This window comes from Muntiacus reevesi, chromosome 14 (assembly GCF_963930625.1).
Source record: "Muntiacus reevesi chromosome 14, mMunRee1.1, whole genome shotgun sequence".
Classification (NCBI taxonomy): Eukaryota; Metazoa; Chordata; class Mammalia; order Artiodactyla; family Cervidae; genus Muntiacus; species Muntiacus reevesi.
Genome location: NC_089262.1, coordinates 29,393,512 through 29,407,795, shown reverse-complemented (window position 1 = coordinate 29,407,795; position 14,284 = coordinate 29,393,512).

Here is a 14,284-nt window from a genome sequence, read left to right as displayed (position 1 = left end):
TGAGAAAAAAAGAGGAACTTCTTAAATCCCCAAAGGAATTTTAAAGAAATACATATATATTTTAATAGTTTATTGGGGGGGAAATAGCTTCAAACTTACAGTAAAGTTCCAATAATAATGCGAAGAACTTTTCTTCCTGAACCCATGTGAGAGTAGGAGGCAGGTGGCTGACCTGCCACCCCATCAGGTCAGTTCAGTTCAGTCGCTCAGTTGTGTCCAACTGTTTGTGACCCCATGGACTGCAGCACACCAGGTTTACCTGTCCATCACCAACTCCCAGAGCTTGCTCAAATTCAAGTCCATCGAGTCGGTGATGCCACCCAACCATTCCATGCTCTGTCATCCTCTTCTCTCCTGCCTTCAATCTTTCCCAGCATCAGGGTCTTTTCCAATGAGTCAGTTCTTCGCATCAGGTGGTCAAAGTATTGGAGCTTCAGTTTCAGCATCAGTCCTTCCAATGAATATTCAGGACTGATTTCCTTTAGGATTGACTGGTTTGATCTCCTTGCAGTCCAGGAGACTCTCAAGAATCTTCTCCAACACCACAGTTCAAAAGCATCAAAAGCTACCCCATCACTTCTGAATACTTCAGTATATTTCCCATAAACAAGGACCTATAGGACCTCCTCCTACATAACTACAAAACAACTTCAAAATAAGGAATTCAAGACTGATAGCCATCCAGTGTCCAACACACAGACACCATTCAGGTTTCACCAATCGTTCCAGTAACGTCTTTATAGAGAAAGATCAAATCTAAATCACACACTGCATCTGGTCATCGTATTCCCCTTCTGTCTTGAATACTTCCTCAGTCTTTCTTTGACTTTTATGGCTTTGACACACTTGATGATTACAGGCCAGCTGTTTTGCAGAATGTCTCTGAATCAGGGTTTGTCTGATACTTTTTCGTAATTAGATTCAGATTATGATTTTTGGCAGGAATATCACAGAAATGACATGGTCTTCTTATTGAAACCTATCGGGGACACTTGATTTGAAATTGCCCCATTGCTAGAAGTGTTAAACTTTTTTTAAAGTAATTTTATTTATTATTTATTGGCTGTGCTGGGTCTTCGTTGCTCTGTGGGCTTTTCTCTAGCTTCACAGAACAGGAGCTGCTCTAGTTGCGGAGAGTGGGCTTCTCAATGCAGTGCCTCCCTTTGTTGCAGAGCACAGGCTCTAGAACACAGGGTCAATAGTTGTGGCATGCAGGCTTGTTGCTCCGTGGCATGTGGGATCTTCTTGGACCAGGTATCGAACCCATGTCTCCTGCATTGGCAGGCAGATTCTTTACTACTGAGCCACTAGGGAAGTGCTTACTAATGTTCATTTTGAACACTTGGGAATTCCCTGATTGTTCAGTGTTAGGATGCCAAGCTTTCACTGCTGAGGCTGCTGGGGCTTTGAGCCCTGGTTAGGGGCTCATAGACTGCAGTCCATGGGGTCGCGAAGAGTCGGACACGACCGAGGGACTTCACTTTCATTTTTCACTTTCATGCATTGGAGAAGGAAATGGCAACCCACTCCAGTGTTCTTGCCTGAAGAATCCCAGGGATGGCGGAGCCTGGTGGGTTCCCGTCTATGGGGTCGCACAGAGTCAGACATGACTGAAGCGACTTAGCAGCAGCAGCAGGGGCTAAGAGGGCTTTCCTGTTGACTCAGTGGCAAAGAAACTGCCTGCCAACGTGGAAGAGTTTGGCTTGATCCCTGGGTTGGGAAGATCCAGGTTAAGATCCCATAAAACATGCACTGCCCCCAAGAATTTTTTTTGATCACTTGTTTGAAGTGGTGTCTGAGTGTGCATATATAAACACAAACGTTCATATCTCTATTTTTATACCTATCTATATATACTAGAGATCATGGGTCCACAATGATGTCTTCAGTTTTAAACTAGTATCACTGATTTGAGTTTTCCCTCCATATTTGTAACTCCTTGACTCCCACTATCCTTCATAAAAGTACTTGTTGGCTCATCTCTCATCACCACCTCCCTCTACCTCCCACTGTCCCCTCCCTCACCTAACCTGTGCTCTTAACTTCCTGTTTGGGGCCACACCACCACCACCCCCACATGGGGCCCTCTTCACCCTGCTTGAACCGCCAGGATTGCAAGGCCTCTGTCCCTGTCATTCCCTCACACACATGGATGCCTCCTCTGTCCATCTAGGCTCTGATGCCATACTCTGGTCCTGCCCCTCCTCCCACAATAGATGCCTATTTTGCACAGTTCTAGTGATACTTGGACTAAATTGTTCAGGAAAGAAGGAAAAAAGGAAGGGAGGGAGGGAGAGAAGCTTTACCCAAATGCTGGTGTATGGGTTTCTGTGGTCTTTCTAATTCAGCCCAGAGCATATCTAGAATAAGTTCTCTCCTGTCTTGAAGCTGGTCTCTAGAAGGGTCCTCACTTCATCTTTCCTTATCCTTACTCATCAACTCTGCTCTGTGTCACAGGCACCACCTGCATCCAACACACTGTTAAGTCTACCACAGAAAAGCTCAAGGCTGGGGAGTCTTGGTGCATGCCTGCCTCTTATGGGCTGGTGTCCCATCCTGGCTCCCCATTTCTGCAGAGGAAGTGGTACCTGTAAGGTCTTGAAATGGGATACCTTGCAGATCACAATGAGAAGCCAGAAAGGATCTATTTGAACCCGAAAGGGGGGGCAGGGGATGCTTTTTGGAGGGATTTTAGGACTATGCCATGCTTTTGAGGAAAGGAGGAGAGGATGGTTATTCCCAAGTTCCTACACCTGAGACGCCTGGTTAGTTGGGGTCAGGTGTCAACTCAAGGCTGCCTCTCCATCCCAGGTAAAGAGAGACTCCACCGGCTTGCTCTGTGCAGCTCAATTGCTCTCACCTGCACTTTGCTGCCGGCGAGCCACCCTCTGTTAATATGCCATCACAGTTTTTTCTTATGATAAGTAGTTATTTTAAAAAAATCAGTTCTGGAAAGTGAAAGAAGTTACTGTGTTCATGGTTCTGGAAAAGGACTCTATTAAATGAGTCATGTATGTGTGCTCAGTCACTTCAGTCGTGTCTGACTCGGACTGTAACCTGCCAGGCTCCTCTGTGCATGCGATTATCCTGGCAAGACTACTGGAGTGGGTTGCCATTTCTTCCTCCAAGGGATCTTCCTGATCCAAGGATCAAACCTTCATCTCCTAAGGCTCCTGCATTGGCAGGTGGATTCTTTACCGCTGAACAACCAGGGAAGCCTGGTACAGTTAAATGGAAAGGTTGGTTGAATTAACTATCTTAAAGAGGATTTTTGAAGAGGAGGAAGAATAGTTGGCCAGAGGGGTCAGTGAATTTGTGTTTGTTTCGCAAGGGTTAACTAGCCTGTCTAACACATTTCAAAATCATCTAGGGTCCTTGTTAAAATCTTAGACTAATTCCTGACTTAACGGATTGAAATAACTGGAGAATATCACCTGGAATATATGATGGTTATAATGGTGTGAAATAATTACACATTCAGTAGAAAGAGCACTTTGGATGTTGAATTTTGATCTTTTCCTGGGCCAGCAGAATTTAGCAGCACTCTCTTGTGAGGGGCAGCCACAGCTCCCAGTCAGCCATGTGATCTCAAGGGCAAACAATGGATACACTTACAACCATTCAGCTTTTCACGTTCAGTATTCAGTAAGTTACATGAGATATTCAACACTGTATTTATAAAATAGGCTGTTGGATGGTTTTGCCAGCCTGTAGGCGAATGCAAGTGTTCTAAATACTTTTAAGGTTGCTTAAATTCTAAGCCTAGGTGAAGTTATAATTTTTATAGGTTAGGTGCATGAAATGAATTTTCCACTTTATGATATTTTCAACTATACAGGGAGAGAAGCCCATCATAAGTCAGGGAAGACCTGTACGGTTTAACAATCCTCTTAGGTGATTTACCCTGTAATCAAAACTTGAAAACTGCTGCTTTATATGAGAAATACAGATACTTTGAAGAAATAAAGTTTAAATATTTAAAGTTTATGAATTAATTTATCAGGGTACCATTTATGTTGCATTATGTATTCTAGTCTGTTGATTTAGACTAATGTCTGTTACTTACATTGTAGTCCACCAATTCTGAAGTGACCGTCTTTTACTTTTATCGATGCGTTTGAATTTCAAATGTCTAACATTTCCTAGGAGTCATTAGTCCACATTTTTCTAAACGAATCGTCACAGTCAGGGCACAGCTTCTTAGCTAAGTTTCTAAATCATTGTCTTTGATGGCAGAACTGGTAATAGGGCTTGTCTCCCCTCCAAGAAGGCTTTTAGTCTCTAATTGGCTTTTATTTTTTGAAATGTAAAGTCATTCTCCTTCAAGGAAAAATATTCCATCAAATTTCCCACTAGCTGAGCTTTTGAAGCCATTCTTTCCCAAACTTAATGTGCATCAGAAAAATCTAGAGAGTTGTGGAGTCTGCGAGTCCTTTGACTCTGTCAGCCCGGGATGTGGTGAGTACGGACTGTGAAAGTGGATGGTCACATCCCAAGCAAATCAAATGCATTAAGTGATGCCTTAAATCTTAGTTCCCTAGATTTCTGCCCGTAGGATGATATAACAGTGGGCACAGACTTTTGCTATACTCTTTGGTAACCCGATATTCTCAGTTCTATTCCTACATCTGGGCAATTAGGCATGATTTCTCCCTGAAGCAAAACCCTCCACCAACCCTCCTTGGAACTAGAGCACTAGGAGCAAGATTTTCACTGGAGATAAGGAGGCAGGGATTTTATCAACAAGTGCTATTTCTTCTGTTAGTGGATGAGCAGGTGCTGAGACTTGTCAGTATATTGAATATATTGAATGTATTCATTTTTGATAAAATAAACCAAGACCTTGACCTTGGTTTATGCAATCAATTGTGGGTAATTGAGGTTCCAAATGGTAGATGCTTTTTGAAAATAGTGGCTACAGAAAAAAAAAAAATCAGAGTCCCACTTATATTTCAGAGAAAAGACCTGGGCTAAAGCTTTGACCTTTGCATCCAAAATATATATGAGAGCATTCCCACTCACCTACATGGGCATTCTCACCAGCCAAAAAGTATAAGAATAAGAATCCAATGCTGGGAAAGATTGAAGGCAGGAGATGAAGAGGGTAACAGAGGATGAGATGGTTGGATGGCATCATTGACTCAATGGACATGAGTTTGAGCAAACTCCGGGAGGTAGTGAAGGACGGGAAGCCTGGCGTGCTGCAGTCCATGGGGGTGGAGTCAGACACCACCAACTGAACAACAACAAAAGAATCTAAACAGTTGCTAGAAGGTGATGTTAATTCCCTGGTGGCGGTTTAGTCGCTAAATCATGTCTCTTTGCAACCCCAGGTACTGTAGCCCTCTAGGCTCCTCTGTCCATGGGATTTTCCAAGCAAGAATACTTGAGTGGGTTGCCATTCCCTTCTCCAGGGGATCTTCCTGACCCAGGGATTGAATCTGGGTCTCCTGCATTTACAGGTGGATTCTTTACCATCTGAGCCACCAGGGAAGCCCATTAATTCCCTACTTCTATTTAGACTCAGTCTCCTTATCCCTCCTTTCAGCTCTTGTCCCCCTTTCAGCTCCCCACTCCCCAGCTAAGAGGATATGATGCTATCTGATAAAGTAGCAGTTGTGTCCCATGAGCCCTGTCCCTTTTCTCTTGTGAATCAACTAGTCCAGGAAGCAGGTATTCTCTGCCTCACAGTTTATCAGGAGAGGGTTTCAAAGCCCTGACTGGACTGTGTGAAAGAATTTATTTCTGTCTTTGTAGAAAAGGGGCAACTAGCTAAGATTATTTTAGCTGATTTTATCTCAACCTTGTCAAATGTATGTCAGTCTGCATGTTTTAGCTGATTTTACTCAACTTTGTCAAATGAATGTCAATCTGCATAAGAAGGGCAAGATTGCCCTCTGCTGCCTAAAGGTAAAATAACTGCGCGTATTCATAGATCAGGCATTCCAGCATAAAATTCCTTACACTAGTAGCCAGAGGAGAGTCCCCTTTGATAAAAGAAGTTCTGGCCTCACTGGAAATGCATAATGAACTCTGAGATAGTGAAAACTCCAAGAGGTCATATCTTGAAGTAACTTGTTTACCTAGGTCTCTTCCAAATTGAGTGTCTTTAAGAGCCTATAAAGGGTTTCCCAGGTGGTTCAGTTAGTTGTAAAGAATCTCCCTGCAATGCAGGAGACTCAGATTCAATCCCTGGGTCGGAAAGATCCCCTGGAGAAGGAAATGGCAACTCACTCCAGTACTCTTGCTGGGAAATCCCAAGAACAGTGGAGTGTGACTGGCTACAGTTTGTGGAGATCACAAAGAGTCAGACAAGACTTAGCGGCTAAACAACAGTAAGAGCCTATAGAGAGCACATGACTTCATAATCTCAAAGTCAACACATAAATGGCACTTCCCACAGGCCATTGTGAATTAAATGCAATTATCTATACCTCCTGGTGGCTCAGACAGTAAAGCATCTGCCTACAATGCAGGAGACCCAGGTTCAATCCCTGGGTTGGGAAGATCTCCTGGAGAAGGGAATGGCAACCCACTCAAGTATTCTCGCCTGGAAAATCATATGGATGGAGGAACCTGGTGGGCTACAGTCCATGAGGTTGCAAAGAGTCGGACACGACTGAGCGACTTCACTTTCACTTTCACACCTCCCTGGGATGGCACCATTTCACCCTCAATTCCACAGTAACCCTGCCTCTTGCTCCCCCAAACTCCCCCTATCCCATCTCCTTTCCAAGTCAAATATGAAGTAAAACTAATTTATGATGAGACCAGAAAATTTTAACTCTAAAAAATTTCTCCATGATTTGATCTCCTCTCCCCACCACTGTGCATTGTGTATATGCATGTGCGTTGACCAAACCTCCCCCATCAGCAGAAATACCTGCTCACCCACAAAGAACAACATTCTTTCAACATTAATAAGATAATTCCTTAAAGATAACATTCTTTCTTGATAGAGGTTGCATGGTGCTTAGATCTGGATTATGTAAACTGTCAATAATATATTATTTAAGGTACAGCCTCTGTCTCAAAAAATGTGTATAACTGTGCCTTGACTTCTAACAGGTGGAAGAGTTCTTAGAGCTTTCTGAAATGCTCTTTCTGGGTTGCAATCCTCACATTTGGCTTGAATAAAAAATGTTCATTTCTTTCTAAGATCAACTGATTGATTTTGCATTGACACATGCTTGGTGTAGTAGGCAAGATATCAGAGACAGTTGACAGAGACACCTGGATTCTACCTGGAACGGGTGCACAGTACAAGCACGGGCCCATTGAGCCCCACAGGCTTCTTGGTATTCCTCGGGTGTTGTAGTGAGCTCTCTTGATACTCAGATCTTATCTCAAGCTGGTTTTCACTTAAGACATGGAGTCTTAAGGTGCACAGGTGCTTTTCATAGGCAGAGCCCAGGGGGTCTGGGCAAGAGAGCCAGGGAATCACAGATGGCTGGATTTTGTTAGATTTGGCTTAAATTAGAAAAAACTGAGTTGATATGTAGTCTGAACAAAACTTTTGCTAGTGAAATGAGACTGAATTATGCAGCTCTGGTGAATAAAGGGATATTTTGCTCCTTTTGGTCACAAGGCTTCCTCAGGCAACTGAGAACCTTGCGAGAGTGTCTGGGGATCAGCTCTGGTAACATGCAGAGGTCCCATAGGGAAAGCCCTACCACCACCATTAAGTGAATATTGCTCCAGGGGCATGATGGAGACTGACCGCCTGGTGGTAGCCTCTGAGCAGCCGGGACAGTTTTGGACTGTCTGTCATTGGGAGAAACCAAGCCACATAAAAGAGGTTGAACTGACCCAAGGGTAACTCCTTGGGGACCTAGACTCAGAGATAGCACACGTGTGGTCCTCCACACTGGGCTCAGAAAGCTGCTGAGATCATATCTCATATCTGAATTAGGCTATGAAAGTGAAAGCTGCCCAGTGTTTTCCAACTCTTTGCCACCCCATAGAGTATACAGTTCATGGAATTCTCCAGGTCAGAATACCAGAGTGGGTCGCCTTTCCCTTCTCCAGATCTTCCCAACCCAGAGATCGAACCCAGGTCTCCCGCATTGCAGGCAGATTCTTTACCAGCTGAACCACCAAGGAAGCCCAAAAATTACTGGCATGGGTAGCCTATTCCTTCTTCAGTGGATGTTCCCGACCCAGGAATAGAACCGAACCGGGGTCTTCTGCATTGCAGGGGGATTCTTTACCAGCTGCGCTACCAGGAGAGTCAGGTTATGAAAGTAATCCTGGGAAATTGTGCCTCAAAGACCAAACAGCTCCCTTGCAAACAGTCACCTATGGGAGCACCAGCTGGGTTTAAGTATGCTTGTAAGTACTTATTTGGAAAATAAAGATCAGGCCTGAAATGGCCACGTTGGGGTTGTGACACTCCAGAACAATTTTCAGCTGGCAGTTAAAGCCATCAGTCTTCTGGATATGTGCCTGCAGGATCTACTGGAAGCAACAGTGGTATTTTCATCTTCTCTAAATTTAGATTAGCAGCGGAAAATATTTGTAGAGCTAACTCCATGGATCCTTTGAATTGGAGAAACATCTGAATTGTTAAGATTTTAGAGCCCTCATTTTAAACTAATGTACCTATTTTCATTGGTAGGCAGAAGCCCTAAAAAGCTTCAAAATTCCAAAATAAAAGATTTGTTGTAGAAGGCTGCATGCATGCTAAGTTGCTTCAGTCATATCCAACTCTTTGCAACCCTATGGACTATAGCCCGCTAGACTTCTCTGTCCATGGCATTATCCAGGCCAGAATACTGGAGTGGGTTGCTGTACCCTCCTCCAGGGGATCTTTCCAAGCCAGAGATGGAACCTGAGTCTCTCACGTCTCCTGCATTGGCAGGCAGATTCTTTACCACTAGCACCACCTGTTGTTCAGTTGCTCAGTTGTGTTCAATTCTTTGTAACCCAATGGACTGCAGCATGCTCAAACTCACGCCCACTGAGTCGGTGATGCCATCCAACCATCTGTTGTCCCATTCTCCTGCCTTCAGTCTTTCCCAGCTTCAGGGTCATTTAAAATGAATCAGCTCTTTGCATCAGGTGGCCAAAGTATTGGCGCTTCAGCTTCAGTCCTTCTAATGAATATCCAGGATTGATTTCCTTTAGGACTGACTGGTTTGACCTCCTTGCAGTCCAAGGGACTCTCAAGCATCTTTTCCAACACCACAGTTCTAAAGCATCAATTCTTCGGTGTTCAACTTTCTTTATGGTCCAACTCTCACATCCACACATGACTACTGGAAAAACCATAGATTTGACTACACGGACATTTGTAGGCAAAATAATGTCTCTGCTTTTTAATATGCTGTCTAGGTTTGTCATAGCTTTTCTTCCAAGGAGGAAGCGTCTTTTAATTTTGTGGCTGCAGTCACCAGCTGCAGTGATTTTGGAGCCCAAGAAAATAAAGTCTGTCACTGTTTCCATTGTTTCCCCATCAATTTGCCATGAAGTGATGGAACCGGGTGCCATAATCTTCTTTTTCTGAATGTTGAGATTTAAGCCAGCTTTTTCACTCTGGGATACCCCTTAAGGAAGCTATCTAAAGATGAACAAATCAGTTGTAAAAAATCCCAGTTCTGTTTCAGTAGTAAAGATTAGTCTGAAGCACTTTATTGAACTGTTTTGCAGAATTTAAACCCTTCCCCCCATCTTTAGTGCTCAACCACCCGATCAACTGGAGCCTAAGGGATGTTGATGTTGACTTTATCGACCTTCTTGACTTCAAGGAAAGCTTAGGATCTGTCAAGCTTTGCCCCATTTTTACGGTGAATTCACCTCTGCTCAAACACCTTCATGAATATGCATATGACCTTAGCTTAAAATATCCCCAATTTGCTCTTTGGGGACATACTGCTTTGGAGGAGATCACGGGGATTCTCTTTACCTGCTGCAAGTAATTAATCCTTCCTTCTCCTGATCGGTGGCTTGGTTGTGTCTATTGGCTTGGCACCCACCAAGAGGTGAACCGTTTTGTGGTGGTTGTGGTTTAGTCACTAAATTGTATCCAACTAAAAGAAGGTAAATGGGGCACTGGCTTATGATGCAGCAGAGAAAAGGAAGGCCAAATTAAAACACTTGTACAGACTAGAAAGAGCAAGACTATTTGCCTTGAAGAAGCCAGGAACTTTCAGGAATTAGAGGCGTTGGGTACAATGGAAGAAATGGGACTAAATATAAGGGCTTTATTTGAAGTCTGCATGGAGAGTAGTTAAACCTCTGTCTGCAGCCCTACCTTGTGCAGTCAGGTGGTTGCTCCATGCTGCCCCTCCCAGAAGAATGTTTGGTTTATTCTCATAGAGTCTGCAGCCTTCTGAGACACCAGGGTCTGAGGAGGGCAAAGATGAAGTGGGCTTGGATATTGGGAGAGTAAGTTACAGTCAGCATCCTGAATAAGACTTCCTCTGCCAAGCCCCTTCCTGCATGCAATGCCAGCAGGCTTAAGTTGCAGGGAGGTTGGAAGAAACTTCTCTAAAGAAACTTAACAACCCCTACAGAATGTTATTATAAAAGGAACAGGCTCAGAACAGAGAATCCTGAAAACTTAAAAAAAGTGGCAGTTGAAACTTTTTTTAATCAATAGAATGAATGGGAAGATAAAGTTAAGGAGAACTCGAATGTAAAACAACTAAATGATAGAAATTAGTTCTAAATGATAGAAATTAGGCACGAAGAATAGAAGGAAAAATAAACTGCCCATCAGATTGTAATTCAGTAAAGTTCTCCAGTCTGTACACACACACACACACAATTATAGAAAGAAAAGTTAAGGAAACCTCCCCTAAAGTAGAACACCTATATAATAGAAGGCTCATTAGGACCAAGATAAGGAAGAAAGTCATCAAAGACAACACAAAAAGCCTTTCTCAGAACTGCAGGGCACCAATTTCCAGAATGAAAAGGCTACTCACCAGGATGGAAGGTAAAAATCACCATCATCATGTAATTTCAGAACAATAAGGCTAAAGAAAAAGAGATCTAAACTTTTCAGAGAAAAAAAAGTGACAGGTAACCCACAAAGGACAGGGAATAAGAATGGATTCTTCAGAGAAATACTAGAAGGCAGAAGAAAATGAAAGCAATGTCTTCCAAAGCCTTAGAAAAAAAATTTATTTTCAACCAAGATTCTATACCTAAATCCACACATCCTTCTTTGAAAAGCAGCTGGAAAATCCTGCCCACCAACATGAAGCTGTGACCCAAGTAAAAGGAAGACATGAAATTCAGGGAAGAGATCAAATATGGAGTGGAGATGGGAGCTGCTGATCCAGGTGAGGACTGCCATAAGCCCACGTTGCAGCAGAACGCTGGAGGCTTCTAAAAGAAACTTGTCTTGGAAAATGGTAGTAGAGGGTATGAAGATGTAAACTAACCTTACTACAGTAAACCATTTTGCAATTTATGTGTACCAAATCATCACATTGTGCATAACTTACTACATTATTGACATATATGTATTTCAATAATACTTCAATAAAGTTGGGAGGAAAATTGACTTTTGGGAAAAGTATAATGAAAGGTACAGAAAAGAACTGTTCAAGTCAGATACTCAAGGAAAACATTTTAAAAGAAAGATAAAACTATCAAGTCCATTAAGAAAAGCTCTACTAGGAAAATGTAATCATAGAATATGATTAGAGCATATTTGTGAACCTAGTAATAATAACACCCTGTTATTGCTATTTAGTTGCTAAGTTGTATCCTGACTCTTTGTGACCCCATGCTCTATAGCTCTGTCCATGGGATTCTCCGGGCAAGAATACTGGAGTGGGTTGCTGTTCCCTTTTCCAGGAGATCTTCCCAACCCAGGGATCAAACCCACGTCTTCTGTACTGGCAGGTGGATTCTTTACCACTGAGCCAACTGGGAAGCCCAGTAACACCTACTATACATTTAACAAAAAGTTGATATATATTAGGATGGAGGGAAGACATGAAAGGGGGTGAATTAAAATCCACATCTGCTGAAAAAGTCGAAAGAAGGTTCTAAAGTGACAGAGTAACATATTTGGACACAGGAACGGAAGCATGCACAGGTATGGCTATGTGGTTGCCTGGCACAGTGGGAATCAGCTGAGGGTCCACAGTACAAGAGCCTGGTTTCCTTTCAGGCCTTCTACTACAATTTGATTTTCGGAGTGTGCTTCTCAGCATCAACTAGGAACTTGTTAGACACAGGATCCCAGGTCCCAGACCTGCAACGTAAGTGCACATTTTCACGGCATCTCCTGGAGATGCCTGTGTCCAGTACAACTCAAGAAGCACCGTCCGGCAGTCGCAGCGCAGGTGTGCGGGGATGTAGTGAAGACCAGTGAAGCTCGTGGATGCAGTGGACACAGGTCACCAGGGGCTCGGGTGTGACCTCAGCCGGCCGTCCCAGGTCCTTCAACCTTTCACTTGTCTAGACCGTCCTAACCCGCCTGCGCAGTACAGACTTCCCGTCTCTACAGATTTTGGCTTCATTTTGGTTTTGGTACATACTTTACACATTTTGGCACCTACTTTTTGTTCCTAATTTTGTGATTTTTATACCACAAAATCTGTCTTTGCAGATGTCATTGTTCTTACATCGTTCCTGTCTGTATATTTTATTACCAAGATCATGTAACTCTTGATACAGTCTAAATAACTAGGTTCTATCACTTCTTTTTAGGCCGTGCTGTGTGGCATGTGGATCTTTGTTCCCTGACCAGGGGTCGAACCTGTGCCCCATGCAGTGGAAACACGGGGTCTTATCCATTGGACTGCCCAGGAAATTCCAGAAACTGGATTCTGTCGATTCTTCATTATATGCCAGAAGAGATCAGAGGGGTACAATAAATAGAAGTCTGATCTCTGGGAAAGAGAAGGAAAATAAACTACAGGCATAAGAGCTTTGCTGGGATGCATGCCAAGTTGCTTCAGTAGTGTCCGACTCTTTGTGACCCTATGGACTGTCATCAGGCTCCTCTGTCCATGGGATTCTCTAGGCAAGAATACTGGAATGGGTTGCCATGCCCTCCTCCAGGGGATGTCCTGACCCACGTCTCTATGTCTCCTGCATTGGCTGGCAGATTCTTTACTACTAGCGCCACCTGAGATAAGAGAGTGGTCCCCTAATACTTCCACTGAAATCTGAGGACCAAGTTAAGAAGTTGTCAGTTACAAAGAGTAATCTTTTGATTCCCAGTCCTGCTTACCTATGTCTTTATTATACTTTTATATCTTACATTTTGTAGTATTTCCAAGTATTGCAAGAAAAGCTATTTGTTGCTTCAAGTGTAAAAAGAGGACTGAAAAAAAATCTAGATAAATCATAGCTGGTCTTTGAACTACATTATGAAAACAATTTAAAATAATTCTTTGTAATAGGAGTTTTTTTAAAAACTGAGGAAAAAAAATCCAAACTCAGGTACTATGATTTTAAAGAAATAAAAGTCAAGTATAGTTGTGAAATGAATCAGATATTTTGGTGTTATGATTTGTGAATACAAAGTTTTGGCTCAAATGCCAAATTAATTTGCCAAGATCAGATAAGAAGTTAATTACAAATCTGTCAAAGGCTGTCTGAAGACAGTCATAAGAAAGACTTAATTATGAAGTTTCAAAAAGAAAAATCCCTATGATTAAAGATCTTATCTCCTTTATTAAAATGAGGATTAGTCGATGCAAATTGGCTCTGCTTTGAAGTGACCCTAGCAAACAAACTACTGGAGTTACTGGAGAACTGACAAGATGCAACATTTTTAGAATCACTAAAGAGGAATTAATAAGTCTTCACTTATTAATTAAAAACAAGAAATTCCTTATTTTGTGGTGTCCTCCCAAACACCATTCATTGGCAAAAAAGAAACTCATAAGTTATTCCTTATGAGAGAATATGGAATTTGTATAAAGAATTCTAGGGTCCAGAAGAATCTGCCATAAACAAACATTTCTTTTTTCATTGAAGTACAGCTGACGTACAATACTAAATAAGTTACATAGTGATTCACAATTTTTAAGATTATCATCCTTCATTTATATTCATTACAGAATCCTGGCTAAATTCCCTAGTACTATACAATATATCCTTGTAGCTGGTTTTATACCTAAATGTTTATGTCTCCTAATCCTCTATCTATCCCTATACTGCCCCTCCTCTCGTCTCTGCACTAGTAACCACTAGTTTGTTCTCTGAATCTATGAAACATCCTTTTTATATCTAGATATAGAGATCTCTATAGATTCAGAAAACTAAGATCATGGCATCTGGTCCCATCACTTCATGGCAAATAGATGGTGTAACA